We start from the raw sequence: 18,124 nt of genomic DNA on the forward strand, positions 1-18,124 counted from the left end.
TTTGCTAACAGAGAGCTCTTCTGTTTAGCAGACAAAGGTTTAACACGGGTCAAGTGGCTGGAAGTTGAAGTTAGACAAATTCAGATATAAGGCACAATGTTTTAACAATGATAGTAATTAGCCATTGGAACAATTTACCAAGGGCTGCACTAGATTCACCATCACTGTTTTAAATCAAAATTGGATGTTTTTCTAAAAGATATGCTCTAGCTATTGGACATGAAGCAGGAATTAATTCAAGAAAGGTCTATGGCCCATGCATGCAGGAGGTCAGACTAGATGATCACAATGGTCCCTTCTGGCTTTGGAATCTATGAAGTTAAACATGTATGTAAGTCCAATAAAGAGGTACAGAACTAAGAAGTATTTGGATCAGCTAAAAGGTCTATTTGCAAGCAGTAATTATGCAAAGGATCGGATATAGGACAAGCACAGTACTATGAATAAAACATTGTGGGGTTATGCACCTTAAAAATAAGTAGGGCTATCAAGCGATTAAAAAAATTAATCACGACTAATCATGTGATTAAAAAAATTAATCACAATTAATTGCACTGTTAAACAATAATAGAAAACCGTTATTTAAATATTTTCGATGTTTGCTACATTTTCAAATGTACTGATTTCAATTACAACACATTGCACTGTAAAAAGACAAAAGAAATAGTATTTTTCAATTCACCTAATACAAGTACTGTAGTGCAATCTCTTTCATGAAAGTTGAACTTACAAACGTAGAATTATGTACAAAAAAAACTGCATTCAAAAATAAAACAATGTAAAATTTTAGAGCCCGCAAGTCCATTCAGTCCTACTTCTTGGTCAGCCAATCACTCAGACAAACAAGTTTGTTTACATTTTCAGGAGATTATGCTGCCCGCTTCTTGTTTACAACGTCTCCTGAAAGTGAGAACAGGTTTTCTCATGGCACTGTTGTAGCTGGCATTGCAAGATATTTACATGCCAGATATGCTAAAGATTCATATGTTCCTTCATTTTAAACCACCATTCCAGGGGACATGTGTCCATGCTGATGACAGGTTCTGCTCCATAACAGTCCAAAGCAGTGCAGACCGACGCATGTTCATTTTCATGAACTGAGTCAGATGCCACCAGCAGAAGGTTGATTTTCTTTTTTGGTGGTTCAGGTTCTGTAATTTCCACATCGGAATGTTGCTCTTTTAAGACTTCTGAAAGCATGCTCCACACCTTGTCTCTCTGAGATTTTGGATCACTTCAGATTCTTAAACCTTGGGTCGAGTGCTGTAGCTATCTTTAGAAATCTCACATTGGTACCTTATTTGCGTTTTGTCAAATCTGCAGTGAAAGTGTTCTTAAAACGAACAACATGTGCTGGGTCATCATCCGAGCCTGCTATAACATGAACTATATGGCAGAATGCGGGTAAAACAGAGAAGGGGACATACAATTCTCCCCCAAGGAGTTCAGTCACAAATTTAGGTTTGTTTGTTTTTTAAAAAATGAGCGTCATCAGCATGGAAGTATGTCCTCTGGATTGGTAGCCGAAGCATGAAGGGGCATACGAAATTTTAGCATATCTGGCATGTAAATACCTTGCAATGCTGGCTTCAAAAGTGCCATGCAAATGCCTGTTCTCACTTTCTGGTGACATTGTAAATAAGAAGGGGGCAGCATTATCATCTGGAAATGTAAACAAACTCAGCAATTGACTGAACAAGAAGTAGGACTGAGTGAACTTTTAGGCTCTGAAGTTTTACATTGTTTTGTTTTTGAGTGCAGTTATGTAACAAAAAAAATCTACATTTGTAAATTGCACTTTCAGGACAAAGAGATTGCACTACAGTACTTATATGAGGTGAATTGAAAAATACTATTTCTTTTGTTTATCATTTTTACAGTGCAAATATTTGTAATAAAAAATAATACACACTTTAATTTCAATTACAACATAGAATACAATATATATGAAAATGTAGAAAAACATACAAAATATTTAATAAATTTCAATTGGTATTCTATTGTTTAACAGTGCGATTAAAACTGTGATTAATCACGGTTAATTTTTTTAATCATGATTCATTTTTCTGAGTTAATCGCATGTGTTAACTGCACTTAATCAACAGCTGTAAAAATAAGCTTTGTGTACTAGTATAGATTTTTACCCTTCAACATAATCGCAAAGACTAAGGGCTTGTCTACACATACAGTGCTTCAGCGTCTGGTGAAGACGCTCTATGCCGATGAGAGAGAGCTCTCCCATTGACATAATAAAACCACCTCCGTGAGAGGTGGTAGCTCTGTCGGCGGAACATAGCACTGTCCACACCAGTGCTTATGTCAGTGTAACTTACATTGCTCAGGGGGGTGATTTATTCACTCCCCTGAGTGACATAAATTATGCTGACATAAGCCATAGTATAGGCATTGCCTAAATCTTTTCAGAAAGATGATAGCACCATTCTATTATTTTAGAAAGAAAGAAACAAACAAACAAACTGAATGGTTCCAGTGCTGTAAGCATGTATTCCCAGGCATAGTTCATACTACTGTGACTTCAGTGAGACTGTCTATGTTATCTCCCCACATGACATACAACCACAAAGTATCGAAATGCTTATTACCTACAGACTGCTCACAGTAGTAGGGACTACAGGTAAGTGAGTGTTTGCAGCATCAGACCCTAAGAACCCACTGGAACTACTCTACTCTTGTGAAAAAGCAAGCATGTAAAAATGTTTGGAGGATCAGGACATAAGGAAGCACTTGGGGATCTTGCCTGTTACTAATAAACATACATCTATCATTATCACTTTCGTTTTATTGTTTATATTGCACTCACCTGAGGCCCCATTGTGCTAGGCACTGAATAAACATATAGCAAATTACATTTCCCGCCTCAAAAAGCTAACAAGCTAAGGCCCCAATCCTGTCATGGGCAATGACTGCACAGAGCCTCATTGAAGTTAGCAGGGCTCTGGGCTGGCACAACCAGAGCAGGGCCTAAATGAGCAGTTATAATCTGAAAGCTTCTAAGGTAATGGTAAAAGTCAGTCAACTGCAGCATGTAAGAAATACCATGTCAATACCTGCCCATCATTTGCTTGCTATCTCCTTTCCACGGGCTTTTATTCATCTCTGTACTGCCCTCCAATATACCTTTCCAGCTAAAGACACAGTCAAGTGGACAGGGTTTGGTTTTGTTTTTCTTTTCACCCAACGCTTTTGTATATTTCTGAAACTTAAGCCACCGCATATACTACTACAGTACTTATCTGTAACACCATCGCTTTGAGGGATTAAAGTAGGTTACTTGTTACACACTTAGATCAAGCGTTATCTGAGTAGAGAGTCTACTCCGTTAGGGATGGCGGAATCTGTTTTTGATCTTGAGTTGTTTTGATTTTCTTTGAGAGCGGTAACATGTTATTTTAACTTCTGAATAAGGTGTGCTACCTGACTGAGTCTCTTCTCTTCTTTGGCAGAAAGGATTAGAAACCTCCACCGAACTTGCAGTCTATTAAAGCTGAGTGCTCTCCATTGAGCAGCAAGGAACTGAATTGTTTTCAGATTACATGTGTGTGTGTGTCTTTCCCACATCAAAGACTTCGATGGAAGCTGTTCACACTATTGTCAGGAATGCAGGGATTGGCACAAAGGTGATTAGCAAAATTGCTTTTCTGCAGGAGAAGCACAAAAAATTATTGAGGGATTAAAGAGGATAAAAAGAAGGTTATGTTGAATATGAGGTAAAATCTTCTGCTGTTTTTTTTCCAAATCATGCTTCATGGATTTGGTTTAGTCTCCATAAAAATAAGGCAGAACAAATCAGAATTAAAAGCTGCTTTGTACAAAGTGCCATTAAAGGGACAAAAATCTCATATAAAACTATATACATCTCTCCCCCGATATAACATGGTAAAGCAGCGCTCCAGGGAGGCGGGGCTGCGCATTCCGGCGGATCAAAGCAAGTTCGATATAACGCGATTTCACCTATAACTCAGTAAGATTTTTTGGCTCCCAAGGACAGCGTTATATAGGGGTAGAGGTGTATATCTTTTGGTCCCTATCCTGTGAGGTACTCAACATCTTCTGCAAGAAGCTGAGAGCCCTCAGTGGGAACTGAGGGGATTTATCACATCTCACAAGCTATTATACATTTCCAGGATGGGGCCCTTTATTACTAATATATTATCAAAAGAGAAAGAATTTTACAAATCAAACTTTTCTGTCATCCTGGATGTTGTTTGGTTGCTTTTTGCGCTATACTCAGCTCATAGTGATGTTAGGCTGATGGTCAATTTCGTTTTCCACTTGCCATACCTGGACAATACTTATACATTGGCCTCAGCAGCAGAGCTGGTTGAATAGGTTTTTTTAAAAATTTAAAAACCCAAATATTTTGGTCAATGAAACCTAACAGCAAAGCTTCCGAAAGCTCTGTCTCGGCAAAGCTGCAGTGTAATAAAAGTATATCTTCAGCTACAGTCAGTAAAACTGCATCGTCTCCTTTTTTTCAGATTTGGCCTTGACAGTTCATTTATTACTAATTTATTTGAATGATTATTATTCATTAAGTGCCAAAACTGCAGGCGTTCCTTTACTTTGGATTCTGATTTTGTTATTGGTTTGTTTTGTTAATTTGCTACTTTCTTGAAGTCAATCAACTGATTTTATTTATTTATTAACCTTGTTTTTCGAAGAATTATCTGAAGAATCTATTTAGAAAAAAGTTTAAATTAACTGTTTTCGCAACAGTAACTCACTCCCCCCACCCGACCCCCCTCAGCCGCATAAGGTTGTCACTCACCAGACAGCTGTGGGATTCTGAATGATTCAATTTAAAACGCTTTTCAATTCCAAATGCTAGATTTCTACTGGTGCAGTATGATTGCCGCACACAGATTGAGAAACTCCCCAACCCTCCAGGCTTCAAAGGCTGGTCACCCTTGATCTCCAAAAGGAATGTTTTTGAGTCTTGTGTCTTCTCGGGGCTACCTACAAACATATTTTAGGGTTTTTTCTTTCTCACTTGGAGCCTGTTGGAGCCAATGATAAAACTCCCATTGGCTTCTTTGGGAGCATGCTCAGGACCCCGTTCAGTGAGATGTTGTTTCGAGGGGTCGTCACCCCACTCTTCACGTATTTCATAGGTACACTCCACAGCTTTAGTCTTCAGCAATTAGAAATTCACAGAACCAGGGTTGCTCGAGTTTCTAGGCTTGCCACTCCTCATTGTAGAAGATGGTCAGAGTCAAAGGAGCACTTCCGAGACATTCCCGTCTTGTAGACTGGACTTTTTTCACCAGAAGGCTGCAGCTCTTTTGCTGCTACTTATTTTGGTTAGTTCTGGTGTTTCTTATTATGCGGACCTAGAATCAGCAGTGCTTTGGTTTGTAGGGTGAATGTGACACCGATATCTATATAAAGCAATAGGAGCTTATTCAGTGCTGGAAACCAACATTTCGGTGCAATTCTCAATTTATCCCATGCTGATCTCTAAGGGCACTATCCTCTCCTCCAAAACTCTCCTAAAGACCAACCTCTTCCATGAAAACCATTTGAAAGGATCATTTGAGAGGCAGCTAGGGAGAACTGTGTTGTCTTGTATTTCTAAGTAAACACAAATGTCTCTAATGCATATATAAAAATAGTACAGAATGAATTGTATCCCTCCCCCTGACAATTGTTTTGTTAGGCCCCAGTCCTGCATGAGTGCCTTGAGCCATGCTAGCAGATCCAGTTGCAAGATTGTAAGAGTCTTGGAGCAGGGACAATGTCTTTCAATGTGTCTCTGCAGTGTCTAGTACAATGGGACCCCTATTCTGTTCAGGGCCCTTCGGTGTTACTGTAATGCACATAAATACTAACGAGTGCTCAATCGTTATAATAAATATATGTAGATACAAATCTAAAGTCAATGCGCTAACCTAGCCTCCAGATTTGTAATAACAATAAGCTGTAGGCACAAATAATTGCAAACATAGTTTATGGGCCAGAGGAGGGGACTCAAATCCTCACTTACATGGGATTCTTAGGATCATGCAAGTCCCACCTCTCCTTTGGAAAGACTACTTTTGGTTTATTTGTTTAGATCAGTAAAAAAAATCCCACATCCCAAAATAAAGAATGTTTTCCTTTGGCACTGCAAACATCCTTGATAGCTTTAACATCTGCTGGACAATGTATGGATGAGAGGCAGGCAGGTCACACAGTTCTGTGACAAACATGTGTGTACAGCGTGTCGGATTATAAATCCAGGAATAAAGAGCTATTAAACCCCCTTTTCCAGCCCACCTGCCACGAAAAAAGGCCTTTCACTTTGAATTGATCTATTTAAATAGAAACAAGAATTGGGAAGGAAAACGCCAACATCCCGAAGTCTCAAGTCAAAACCTCTCCATCTGATAAGGTCTGTCAGCTGCAAGCAAACTGATTCACTGTCTATCTTTCTCCAGGATGTGTGGACTACCCTGTGTGAGTATGCTTGTGGTTCAGACAAAACAAGGTTATATGGCTCAGGAATCTTTCAAGTAACATTTGTATCTGTCACTAAGTTGATCTTAAGCCCCACCTGACCCTTAGATATGTTTTCTCTTTTGCCCACGTGTTAGAGTGCTTGATGCAATATTTGGATGAGAACTCCAGCGAGATCAGCTGTGCCACCCAGCAGACCTAGAGCTCTCAGAGCTCCACCTTGAGTGCAAAAGTCTTTCTGTTCTTTGGAATGCAGAATGAGAGGAAAAAACTTTAGGCCAATTTCCCCCCTGGAACAACTCTAATGAAATCAGTCAGGTTACATCAGCAATAAATTTGGCCCTGTGCTTTTAGCTTTGCTCTGTGATTGCAATGGACTCACTGTTGATAGTTTCTCTGAATTATTTGAATTACATAAAAATACAGTTAGAAATTCAGAACAAACATCCAGTGCAGAATGCCTCATAATCCAGAGCACACGTTGCCTAATGGTTACTGCAGGAGAACGGGAGTCTAGTCTCCCAGATTCTGTTCTGAACCCTGACATTGGTGTGAGTATTGCATGACACGGGCAAGTCACATTGCCTTTCACTGTCTCACTTTCCCCATCTACAGAATATAACAAGATTTACCACTTCACAGAGTGGTTGAGAGTCTTGAGGTTGTTTTAGTACCATTGGGATGAAAGTTCTTTTAAAAGGCAAAAATAACCCAACTTTTCAATAGGGCCAAAACCCAGCCTCTGCTGGTGCACATGTGATTGCAACCAGGACTTGCCAGTACTGACACCTACGCATGTTTATTCAAATACCTGGGCATGCAAGTCATAGAATCCTAATGTGCGAGACCCATTGGTCCAATGGATTTGCCCACAGGTGTTCGCACATGTCAAGTGTGCATGCAGGTGTGTGCAAAGGCGGACTTGCATGAGCACAAGCAGAGCCAGGGTTCAAACAGCAGGGCCTTTGAGCCTTAACCTGACACTCCCCCTTTAAAATCAGAGACACTGACATCAAAGTTTGCCCCTCACCAGAAGAAACCGGCTATTTTGCACCCTTCCAAGCTATGTTTCTCATCTCCCCGCCATTCCTACTGCCTTGTCTCTCTTGCTTTTTCTGACACTATCCCTCCCGCTCCACTTCAAACCCTGGGAAAAACCTAGGAAAAGCAGCTTGCTGACTAAGGGGCCATTTCGTTGCATTGTGTTTTCCAGCTAGACCTGAACAGACTGAAATCAATTCAGCTCTCTCGCGCTCTCCCTCCCTCATGTCTTTTTTTGTTTCTCTTAGATTGTGCCCTCTGCCTTAAGAAAGCCCAGTTTAGTTACAGCCCCATAGCAATCAAGTGACCAGTAGTTTCTGTTTTTTGTAAAAACAGTGTCCTTTTCATGGGATTCAGGTTCCTCCTCACTTTGAAATGCCCATTGAGCAGGGGTAACAATCTGCAGAATCTTTGATCAATTCTTGTGTATTCATTTTAGATATTTCTAATGGTCACATCACCCGGAGAAATATGTGCTTTTGTACTAATATTAAAACATTGTATCAGCCATCCATTATATTACTGTTACTGAGACCAGATTGAACAGAAGTACCCACAAACATCTGTGTCTGATCTGTGTAGCTATATATCCTGAGAAATACGCTTATTATTGTTGAAGTCCAAGGGTTTCCATTCTAAGATCCTTTTTGCAATTCCTTCTAACTTTCTAAAGTTTTCAATATGAAATTTTTCAGTCTTGATCCCATACCACAGTTATGAATGCAATATAGAAACAAGAAGAGAATAAAATAAGGTTTTTGGACGTTTGAACAAGCATGGTTAAGCACAGTTCCCTTGGAAAACAGCTTCTAGTTCCTTCTGTTCAGGAAACTTCTGCTCTCTCCACCATGGGAACAGTCTCTCTCTCTCTGGAGCCCTCCCAGTTCGTTCCTGTGGAACACTCTCCCCCTGGGGTTGCCGTCCCCCTCCAAGCATCTTCTCCTTAGAGGCACCTTCCTCCTGGCAGTACCGAGCCCAGGCAGCCGTTTTATAGGGTGCAGTTGTCTTCTACAGAACAAGCACCTGGGGCAACCAGTTACTGCCAGGTGGGTCTTCAGAGAGCTGTCATGGGCAGGCGAGGTTCTGACTCCCCTTAATGGGACAATTGTCCTGTGACAGCACAGCAGTGCAGACTTCCAGGTGGAAGGAAAAGGCTACGGGCTTTAACTACGAAGATAATTTAGCAGCAATTTTAGATGGCTTATATATGCCAGCAATTATTTTTTCCTGTTGTTTGTATTTAATATACAGTGTATTCTGTCAACAGTTTGCTGTGTACTTTTCTTATAAATGAGTTGATGAGGCTGTACTGTGTGTATACAGAGTAGTGCAGAATACTGCAAGATGTTATCTAAGGCTGTATAATAACGGTATGAGAATATATTGTATAGAAGGAGAAATAGCATGTGATCATAGAAATCTATCCTAATGCATACACACAAGAGAGCAGAGTGCATTTCTTGATTGCAGGGCTTACCCGAACATACTTAATGAACTTTTAACACAGCATTTATGTGGAATTTCCTAGGTTGTTTTTAAAGATGGCAGAAAATAGAAAAAAACATAAAAAGAGAGCTGGGACCAAGTTTTAAACTGACCTGGGGCCAATTTTTCAAGTGCGCAGCACGTACAATTGGAGCCAGATTTCCCCAGCTGACATGCTATCATAACTGCGCTGAGCTGATCTGAAAGTCTGACCCTGACTGAGGGTGCTGAGCCCAACTGGAAATTCCAGCCCCTCTCTTCAGGCCTTCAAAGCTCTGCTAGCTTGCAAAATATTGTCCATAATGCATGTAAATGCCATAGTGTGGGACCGTTGTGCTAAACACCACGGGAATGCTCTGCCTTACGAGGTCTGTGAGGAGCTCCTTTCCTGTATGTCTTGGGAGATTGTCAGGGGAGAAGACCTCTCTCCTGCAAAACATCTAGATCATGCCCGCAGATGCTGGTGACAGAAGGTTGAAACCGGGAGACACAATCTAAGAAATAAAACATGAAAGATAAAAAGGGATTTGGGCGGGAAGGATTCATTCTCAAAGTCATAACAAGCAGATGGGCAAGAATGGCCACACCGGCACACAGAACTATGTACATAACATAAAGGCAGCAGCTAGACATTGTTAGGAAGACAGAGGAGAGAGGGATACAGTGGGAAAGCCGGGAGATGGTGTTGAGACACTTTGGGGAGGGGGGTAGGTTCGTTGGGCCAAGTGACCTTTTCCCATCCAGCAATTTCTTCTGTCCCAGTGCAGATTGACAATGGAAGCCCAATGGCAGCACAATCTGACATCCCCGTTAATACCGAAAGAGATTCAATGAGATCGTGCTGTGCTGCTGTGAAACAAACCAGACCCGGGTTTCCAACTCACCGCCTTTTCTGTTGTTGTTGTTATTGCTGTTTGTTTCCATTCACCCCCTGGATTCTCCATTTTCCCCTTTCTTGACTCTGATGGGGGCTCTTTTTGTGCACAAGAAGCCCTTCTGATCTCTTTGAAAGGCAAGCTCATGTCATTCTTCCAGATCATCATTGTATGACATGTTTTTATATCAGGCTGACAAAGGAGCTATTTGATCAGGGGGTATGGTGTGTGATTGTAAGAAATTCAGCTAGCCGGTGGCAACCATTGTTCCCCAAAGCGGCTCCCTGACCCCATTCTATTCAAGGAAAAACTCCCTTGGAGTGGCCTCTATTCATTGAGTAACACCAGTCTGCGGTCTCACTCCAGGAGCATGCTCAATTCAGAGGTATGTCACCGATATCGCCCATCAGCCAGCCTTTAACTCTTTCATCAGCATTAGGTTTCCAACACAACAGCTGTTATCATGGGGACGAGCTTGGGAGGTGTGTGTGGGGGGGGTGCATTCCAGCTCACTCTAGCTCTCCTTATCTTGGAGAAATTTAACCTTCCCTTCAAAAGTTCGTTTGGAAATTACCCGTCTGCTGCTTTGCACAGACCATGGCCTGAGTTTCACGTCCTTGATTCCTAGCTGCCCATTTTGTTATGCAAATTCTTAAATGAGTAGGCTCTGTATGGGCCTGAGCCAAAGCCCATTCGAGTCACTGGGCACCTCTCAGTTGACTTCATTGGTCTTTGAATCAGGCCCTAAGTAAACCATTAAACACCCAATTGCCCAATCCTACAACCCTGCTTTGCACAAGTAGTCCTTATTCATGTGAGTAGCCCTTGGTTGCAATGGGACTACTTGCAAGGTGAAAGCTTCCAGGACTGAGCCTCCAGTTTGGCCTTCAGAGAAGTTTCTGCCATGCTTCCTGTCTTGTTGTTAGCAGAAAAAGCTTAATGACGATGACCTGCTCCTCCATTCTAGCTGAGTGCCCCATGCATCAAGATACGACCTGATCTAAAGCCCATTGAAGTCAGTAGAAGACCCCCATTGGCTTTAGGGGGCTTTGGATCAGACCCACAATGCTCCATCTATAGCGACTACAAAGCATTGCCTTCTGACCACTGTCCTGTGGTCCATGTGAGGTGAGATAGGGGGCGGAGTCCAATTTCAACGGTCATCTATGCTTCAAAGCGAGGGGCTAGTGCAAACGGGAAAAGGGCAAAGATTTGGCATCCAGGTAATTTTTTTTGTTGAGTATTGTATACATGTTCCCAAAGGGAGGATGAAAACAACAATGCATGGAATGTTCCATGAATGCAGGTGCACAGGTGACCAATTGCTGCTTGAAGAAAGCACATGAAGTTTGATTGTATCCAGCGTGTCATGACTTTGCTACATTTTTCAATGCAGAACTCGTTCACTAAGAGCTAAATACATCCTCTGGTGGATCTCCACTCTCTCCAGCCATTGCTCGTCAGATTTCAGGGCTTCTCAGAGTCTCTAGGCAGCTGGTCATTTCAGTTACATGTAGGACCTCCTCGTGATGTATCAGATTTCATTCCTGAGCGCTTTCTGGTTTGCAATACAGTCTTAGTTTCAATATCACGGTTGGGTTTGCCCCACTTGTGAGTGGGTGGCTCAGTAACAAGGTTCCCAGCTTCTAAGGTGGCCCCAGCTTGGCTCTGGAGCCTTTGATCCTGGTTTGTCACCAGCTTGATATCAGCACATCTCTGGGGTCAGGGATTGCTAATGAGCTTGTGCTCCCTCTGCTGGTGCAGAGCACGAAATACTGGTGAGTCCCTCAGCAAACTACGGCTATTTCCTTTTTTGGTTTTCTCGTTTTCTCAGAGGCATTGGCGGAATGTTTTTAAAAATATTTATAACCCCTGTTCTCCACCAGGTGATGAATAAGAATAATACTTTGTTTGATAGCACCTTTTCATCTGAAGTTTTCAAAGGTCATTGGAAATGTATATTAATTAACCCTCATACTACCTCCCTGTGAAGTGGGTTCAGCATCATTATCCTAATCTTACAGATAGGAAACCGGAGGCACAGACATTGTAATGGATTTGCCCACAGTCACACTGCGAGCTAACGCCAGAGCATTATTCCTAAATCCTCTGCTCTGATTCCCTAGAATACTCCACTCCCATAGGTCCTCACCATTTGAAGGTTTAAATTCAATGTTGAGCCTAAGCTATGTAGCAATGTCCCTTTAAAATGCTAGTTCTCCCTCCCTGGTGTCTTTGTGAATGAGGGATATAAATCCTCAAAGAATTCAGGGGGGAGGGATAGCTCAGTGGTTTGAGCATTGGCCTGCTAAACCCAGGATTGTGAGCTCAATCCTTGAGGAGGCCACTTAGGGATCTGGGGCAAAGTCAGTACTTGGTCCTGCTAGTGAAGGCAGGGGGCTGGACTCCCTTCCAGCTCTCTGAGATAGGTATATCTCCATATATTATTTATTATGAAGAGGTCCATTTTTCTCTTCATTCAGGCATGTAATCCTCAATGAGAGTCACCCGGGTGCACAGATAAGAGATCCCAAAGAAGGCTGCTTGGGTTGGAAGTGAGTTGCCACATCACATTTTCTTCACAACCTCTCCCAGCACTCAGAGAAGTTTCTGCCACCCAAAGACCACACTAACCTATGATCAATTGACTTACGAGGAAAGATGGAAAGACCCAAACATGGACGCTGGCAAGTGCTGATTCTGGTGGGGAGAGAGCAGGTATAATTGTCAATGTGCATTTCAGATGTATAGGCCCCAAGGAAAGAGCAGAATTGATGGGGGTGTATATAACTAGAAATGATCCGATGAAACTGAGCAAAGGAAAATGTAGGCTAAATATTAGGGAACAGTTAGTGACAATAGCACAATCTACTAGAGAAGAGCTGCAAGATCTAATGCTTGAGTAGACCAGACAAAGCCCAGGAGAAGATACGTCAGGGAATAATCATGTACTGACCAGGGACTTCCTATGTCTAGTTTCTGTGATTTTTATCATGCTGCAACTTCTTCCTGACCTTTAATCCATGCATATGGAGATTGTTGTTGCACCAATGGTTTCTCAATCACCAGACCATGGTGAAGAGTAAATTAAAAGCTTTTCCTCAGCAGATTGACTGTTATTGGTCATTTCAGTGTTTCCTGCAGCAGTGAGAAATCTGGGGTTTAAACAGGGTGAGCTGGTTTCTGGGAAGGTCATACTCTTTCTCAGCAGCGTTTGGAATTCGGACCTGCACTCAAGTAGCTCGGGAAGGAGACTTCTTCCCTTCTGTGATGGGAATGTGGTTCACCTCTAATTCTGGATTCCAGCAGAGCCCAGCGTTCTGAGCCTGTAATATCAGCCCATGAAGAACATAAGAACAGCCAGTCTGGGTCAGACCAAAGGTCCATCTAGCCCAGTATCCTGTCTTCCGACAGTGGCCAATGCCAGGTGCCCCAGAGGGAATGAACAGAACAGGGAATCATCAAGTGATCCATCCCCTGTTGCCCATTCCCAACTTCTGGCAAACAGAGGCTAGGGACACCATCCCTGTCCATCCTGGCTAATAGCCATTAATGGACCTATCCTCCAGGAACTTATCTAGTTCTTATTCATAGATTCATAGATTCTAGGACTGGAAGGGACCTCGAGAGGTCATCGAGTCCAGTCCCCTGCCCGCATGGCAGGACCAAATACTGTCTAGACCATCCCTGATAGACATTTATCTAACCTACTCTTAAATATCTCCAGAGATGGAGATTCCACAACCTCCCTTGGCAATTTATTCCAGTGTTTAACCACCCTGACAGTTAGGAACTTTTTCCTAATGTCCAACCTAGACCTCCCTTGCTGCAGTTTAAACCCATTGCTTCTGGTTCTATCCTTAGAGGCTAAGGTGAACAAGTTTTCTCCCTCCTCCTTATGACACCCTTTTAGATACCTGAAAACTGCTATCATGTCCCCTCTCAGTCTTCTCTTTTCCAAACTAAACAAACCCAATTCTTTCAGCCTTCCTTCATAGGTCATGTTCTCAAGACCTTTAATCATTCTTGTTGCTCTTCTCTGGACCCTTTCCAATTTCTCCACATCTTTTTTAAAATGCGGCGCCCAGAACTGGACACAATACTCCAGCTGAGGCCTAACCAGCGCAGAGTAGAGCGGAAGAATGACTTCTCGTGTCTTGCTCACAACACACCTGTTAATACATCCCAGAATCATGTTTGCTTTTTTTGCAACAGCATCACACTGTTGACTCATATTTAGCTTGTGGTCCACTATAACCCCTAGATCCCTTTCTGCCGTACTCCTTCCTAGACAGTCTCTTCCCATTCTGTATGTGTGAAACTGATTTTTTCTTCCTAAGTGGAGCACTTTGCATTTGTCTTTGTTAAACTTCATCCTGTTTAACTCAGACCATTTCTCCAATTTGTCCAGATCATTTTGAATTATGACCCTGTCCTCCAAAGCAGTTGCAATCCCTCCCAGTTTGGTATCATCCGCAAACTTAAGCGTACTTTCTATGCCAATATCTAAGTCGTTGATGAAGATATTGAACAGAGCCGGTCCCAAAACAGACCCCTGCGGTACCCCACTCGTTATGCCCTTCCAGCAGGATTGGGAACCATTAATAACAACTCTCTGAGTTCGGTTATCCAGCCAGTTATGCACCCACCTTATAGTAGCCCCATCTAAATTGTATTTGCCTAGTTTATCGATAAGAATATCATGCGAGACCGTATCAAATGCCTTACTAAAGTCTAGGTATACCACAGTTTTGGCCTTCACAACATCCTCTGGCAAGGTGTTCTACAGGTTGACTGTGTGTTGTATGAAGAAATGCTTCCTTTTGTTTTAAACCTGCTGCCTATCAATTTCATTGGGTGACCCCTAGTTCTTGTGTTATGAGAAAGAGTAAATAACACTTCCTGATTTAGTATCAGAGGGGTAGCCGTGTTAGTCTGAATCTGTAAAAAGTAACAGAGGGTCCTGTGGCACCTTTAAGACTAACAGAAGTATTGGGTAAGCTTTCATGGGTAAGAACCTCACTTCTTCCCGAAAGCTTATGCTCCCAATACTTCTGTTAGTCTTAAAGGTGCCACAGGACCCTCTGTTGCTTTTTACTTCCTGATTTACTTTCTCCACACCAGTCATGATTTTATAGCCCTCTATCATATCCCCCCTTAGTCGTCTCTTTTGCAAGCTTCTTCCCTGCCAGCTCCAAGCTTGTAGACCAGTGGTCTCCAAACTTTTTTGATCGTGCACCCCATCAGTAAATAAAATTTGAGCACGCACCCCCTGCCGCACCGGCTCTACCATTTTTGCCGAAGGGGAAAAAAAAAAAGAGCTGCTTGGACTCCAGCCATACTGAAGCAAAACAAAAAAAAAACCCTCCTCTTGCCGCGCACCCCCAAGGATCCTCTTGCGCACCCACTGGGGTGCGCGCACCCCGCTTTGGAGACCACTGTTGTAGACTAAGGCTGAGCTATATTAAAGAGTCCCGCTCTAGCTAGTCCTTTTGAATAACGTGTTCAGTTAGGATCCACACCAATTGACTTCAGTGGGCTGGGCCCTCAGTTCTTTGATATTAGCCAACAGGTTTTACTGTTGCAATGTGACAGTTCCTGAAGACTGACTCCTCCAGAATAAACTAGTGCAAGCAGAGGTTTTCACAGTAAAAGACAAGTAATAATGATAACGCCTTAGAGTTATTTAGCATCTCCCAGCTTGAAGGGCCCCAGAGCTCCTTACAGACCCTGGGACAGATTCTGATCTCAATCACACCCGTAAAATGAACGAGGAGTACTTGTGGCACCTTAGAGACAAGACTGATACAGACTAACATGGCTACCACTCTGAAACCAATCACACCAGTGTAACCCAGAGTAACTCCTCTCTAGTCAGCAAAGCAACTCTGTATTTATACCAGAATAGCTGAGTTTGGAGCTGTTCAGAGATCCACCATCTCTGAGATGGAATGGGTTGGCAGGCAACAGCAGGCAGTCAGCGCTACCCAACAGAATAACCCTGGAATAGCTGGCCCATGTCAAGGCGTTTTGGCTTCACCAGTCATTTGCCTGAGTAAGACTCCTCTGAAGAGTCAACAGCAAAGGCTGCAAGTTTGTCACCTCTGGAAACCTGAGGTGTCAGGAGATTTTAAATCCCCCATGTGCTTCCCTGTGAATTTTTAGTGCTAGGTTTTCTCTCTCTCCCCAGGACCGCTCATTCTAAGTGGAATGTGCTCTACCAAAGACCCTTATGGTCAGACCTTTCCCCTCCCAGCCCAAGTAAGCTGCAACAGCAGGTAAGGAATCTTTCGGCTGCTTATCTGATTCCAACTAGAACCCAGTGAAGTCGTGGTTTGACCATTGCTAGCTCTGTCACCTTCCCTGATTGCCTGTGTTTGCTCACCTGTCATCAGAACGGGAGACTTCTGGGATCCTTTCACATCAACCATTACCATGGCACATGCAAAAGAAATGCAGTGGTGCCAAATATCGCAATTTCATTGCGAGTTCAATGATAGCTGGTGTTTTTCTGAAAACTCCAGCTCCTGGAGTCATGTGATTAGCTGAAAATCCCAGGTGGTTTTTTTTTTTTAGTAAGTTTCTCACCTTCATAGTTGCTGAGAAAAGCTTATAAATGTGAAAACTGAAGAGTTAAAAAACAGAAATCAAATCAAATAATCCCAGGATTTATTACAGTATTTCTAAAATCTCATGATTTTTGAGCCAACCTGTGATTTTGGGGTGGCGGGGGAGGCTGACTCATGACTCTTGAATGCTAGGGTTGGTAATACTGTAAATGGTATATTAATTCCACTATACCTGCTGCTGGTGTTCGAGAACCCAAGGCATCCCATGTTCCTACCGTGACCACGAAGGAGCCATCTACGTTGGTTCGCCTTCAGGCTTCGGATGGTAAAACACTCTGTTCTTACCGTTGGCTGAGAGGAACTTGGCTGGAACACAAGAGGCCGCTTTTCCAGCTCCAGTCATCAAGCACCAGTAATCCCTCTGTGCTGGTGTCAAGTGCAAGGTGAAATCGTGAGTCTGTTGGGGGAGAGAGGTGGTGAATTTGTCAGCGCCCAGTCATGATCTGTCTGAGTGGGAGTGAAGTGAGGACACATCTCTGTGCTCCATGACGCAAGGCCTCATGGTGTGTCAGCTACTCGCTTCCTCCAGGGGCTGCCCATTTTGGGCCTACTCAGTGCTTCTCCGCCTCAGGCAGTAGGGGTTACCATGAAAGGGATTCTGTTCTTTAACGTTTCTATCCTGGTGGCAGCAAAAGGCTGGAATCAGGTCAGTCCACATTGCGCCGGGTGCTGTACAAACATAAACTAAACAACAGGCACTGCCTCAGAAAGCGTCCCCTCTCTCCCCGCCCTCTCCACGGCATGCCCAGTCCCTGCGACTCAGCATGGCGGGGAGGTAGTTGGAAGATACCAATGCAGTCAGACTGCTATCCTTATACTGCTACAACTTCCTGTGGGGACACTTAGTCAGGAATAAAAGGGCCTTTTTTTTAGCTTAACCTGCCAGAAAAAGAGTATTCACATGGGGAGTTACAGTGGCGTAACTACAGCAGTTTAAATTCACATCTTCCCTTATACTGATAGAACTGTCCCGTGTGAGCAGGCCCTGTCATTCCCCCCACACACACACACACTCTTTGACTGTGTCACACCTAAGAGCAGTGGGCAACTGACAAGCGGCACAAAGACAGTGAATGGGGGAACAGGGAAGAGCATCTCAAATGGCTTTCAAATGCTCTCCCTGGCCAGCCCATAGAATTGGGAGCACTCCGGAGAAGCCATGTCCATCCGTCTTGAGTTGGCACCACACGTGGGCTTGGAGGATGCAGAAATAAGGATGGCATTGTGGTAAGGGCACTGGAATGGGACTCAAGAGATCTGGGTTCACATTCCCAGCCCTTCCAAGACTCCCTGGGTGACCTAGGGCAAGTCAATTAATCATTCTGTGCCTCGGTTTCCCCCTATGGAAAATGGGGGGTAATACTACTTTCTTTTTCCACATATGTCCATTTAGACTGTGAGCTCATGCCGTGCACAGCAGAGTCCTGGTTATTTCTGCAATACAACTAATAAGGACTAGTAATCATGCGAAGGATCCAGGAAAATACTCTGGAAAGTTTGTATCTGTTTCTCCTGCAGAACTCCCTGCTAAGGGTTTTGTTCAGTTGTCATGGCTGCTGAAAGCCAGGCACCTAATGAGGGAACGTTTTAAATGTCTTAAAAAAAAAAAACCTCAAACCAACAGCAAAATCAACCTGG

The 18,124-nt window shown here is 43.1% G+C and overlaps 1 long non-coding RNA gene across 2 annotated transcripts; it reads left to right on the forward strand.

Annotated features, from left to right (window-relative positions):
* The first annotated feature begins 3,054 nt into the window (after positions 1 to 3,054).
* On the forward strand, positions 3,055 to 16,556 carry LOC117881107. 2 transcript variants are annotated; one of them, XR_004646691.1, is made up of 4 exons: positions 3,064 to 3,638; positions 6,324 to 6,456; positions 12,341 to 12,575; positions 16,048 to 16,556. It is a non-coding gene; the product is annotated as an uncharacterized LOC117881107 (long non-coding RNA). The 2 variants fall into 2 exon arrangements; XR_004646690.1 differs by lacking the exon at positions 16,048 to 16,556 and having other exon boundaries at positions 3,055 to 3,638; positions 12,341 to 13,023.
* The last annotated feature ends 1,568 nt before the right edge of the window (positions 16,557 to 18,124 follow it).

Source organism: Trachemys scripta, chromosome 7 (genome assembly GCF_013100865.1).
Source record: "Trachemys scripta elegans isolate TJP31775 chromosome 7, CAS_Tse_1.0, whole genome shotgun sequence".
Classification (NCBI taxonomy): Eukaryota; Metazoa; Chordata; order Testudines; family Emydidae; genus Trachemys; species Trachemys scripta.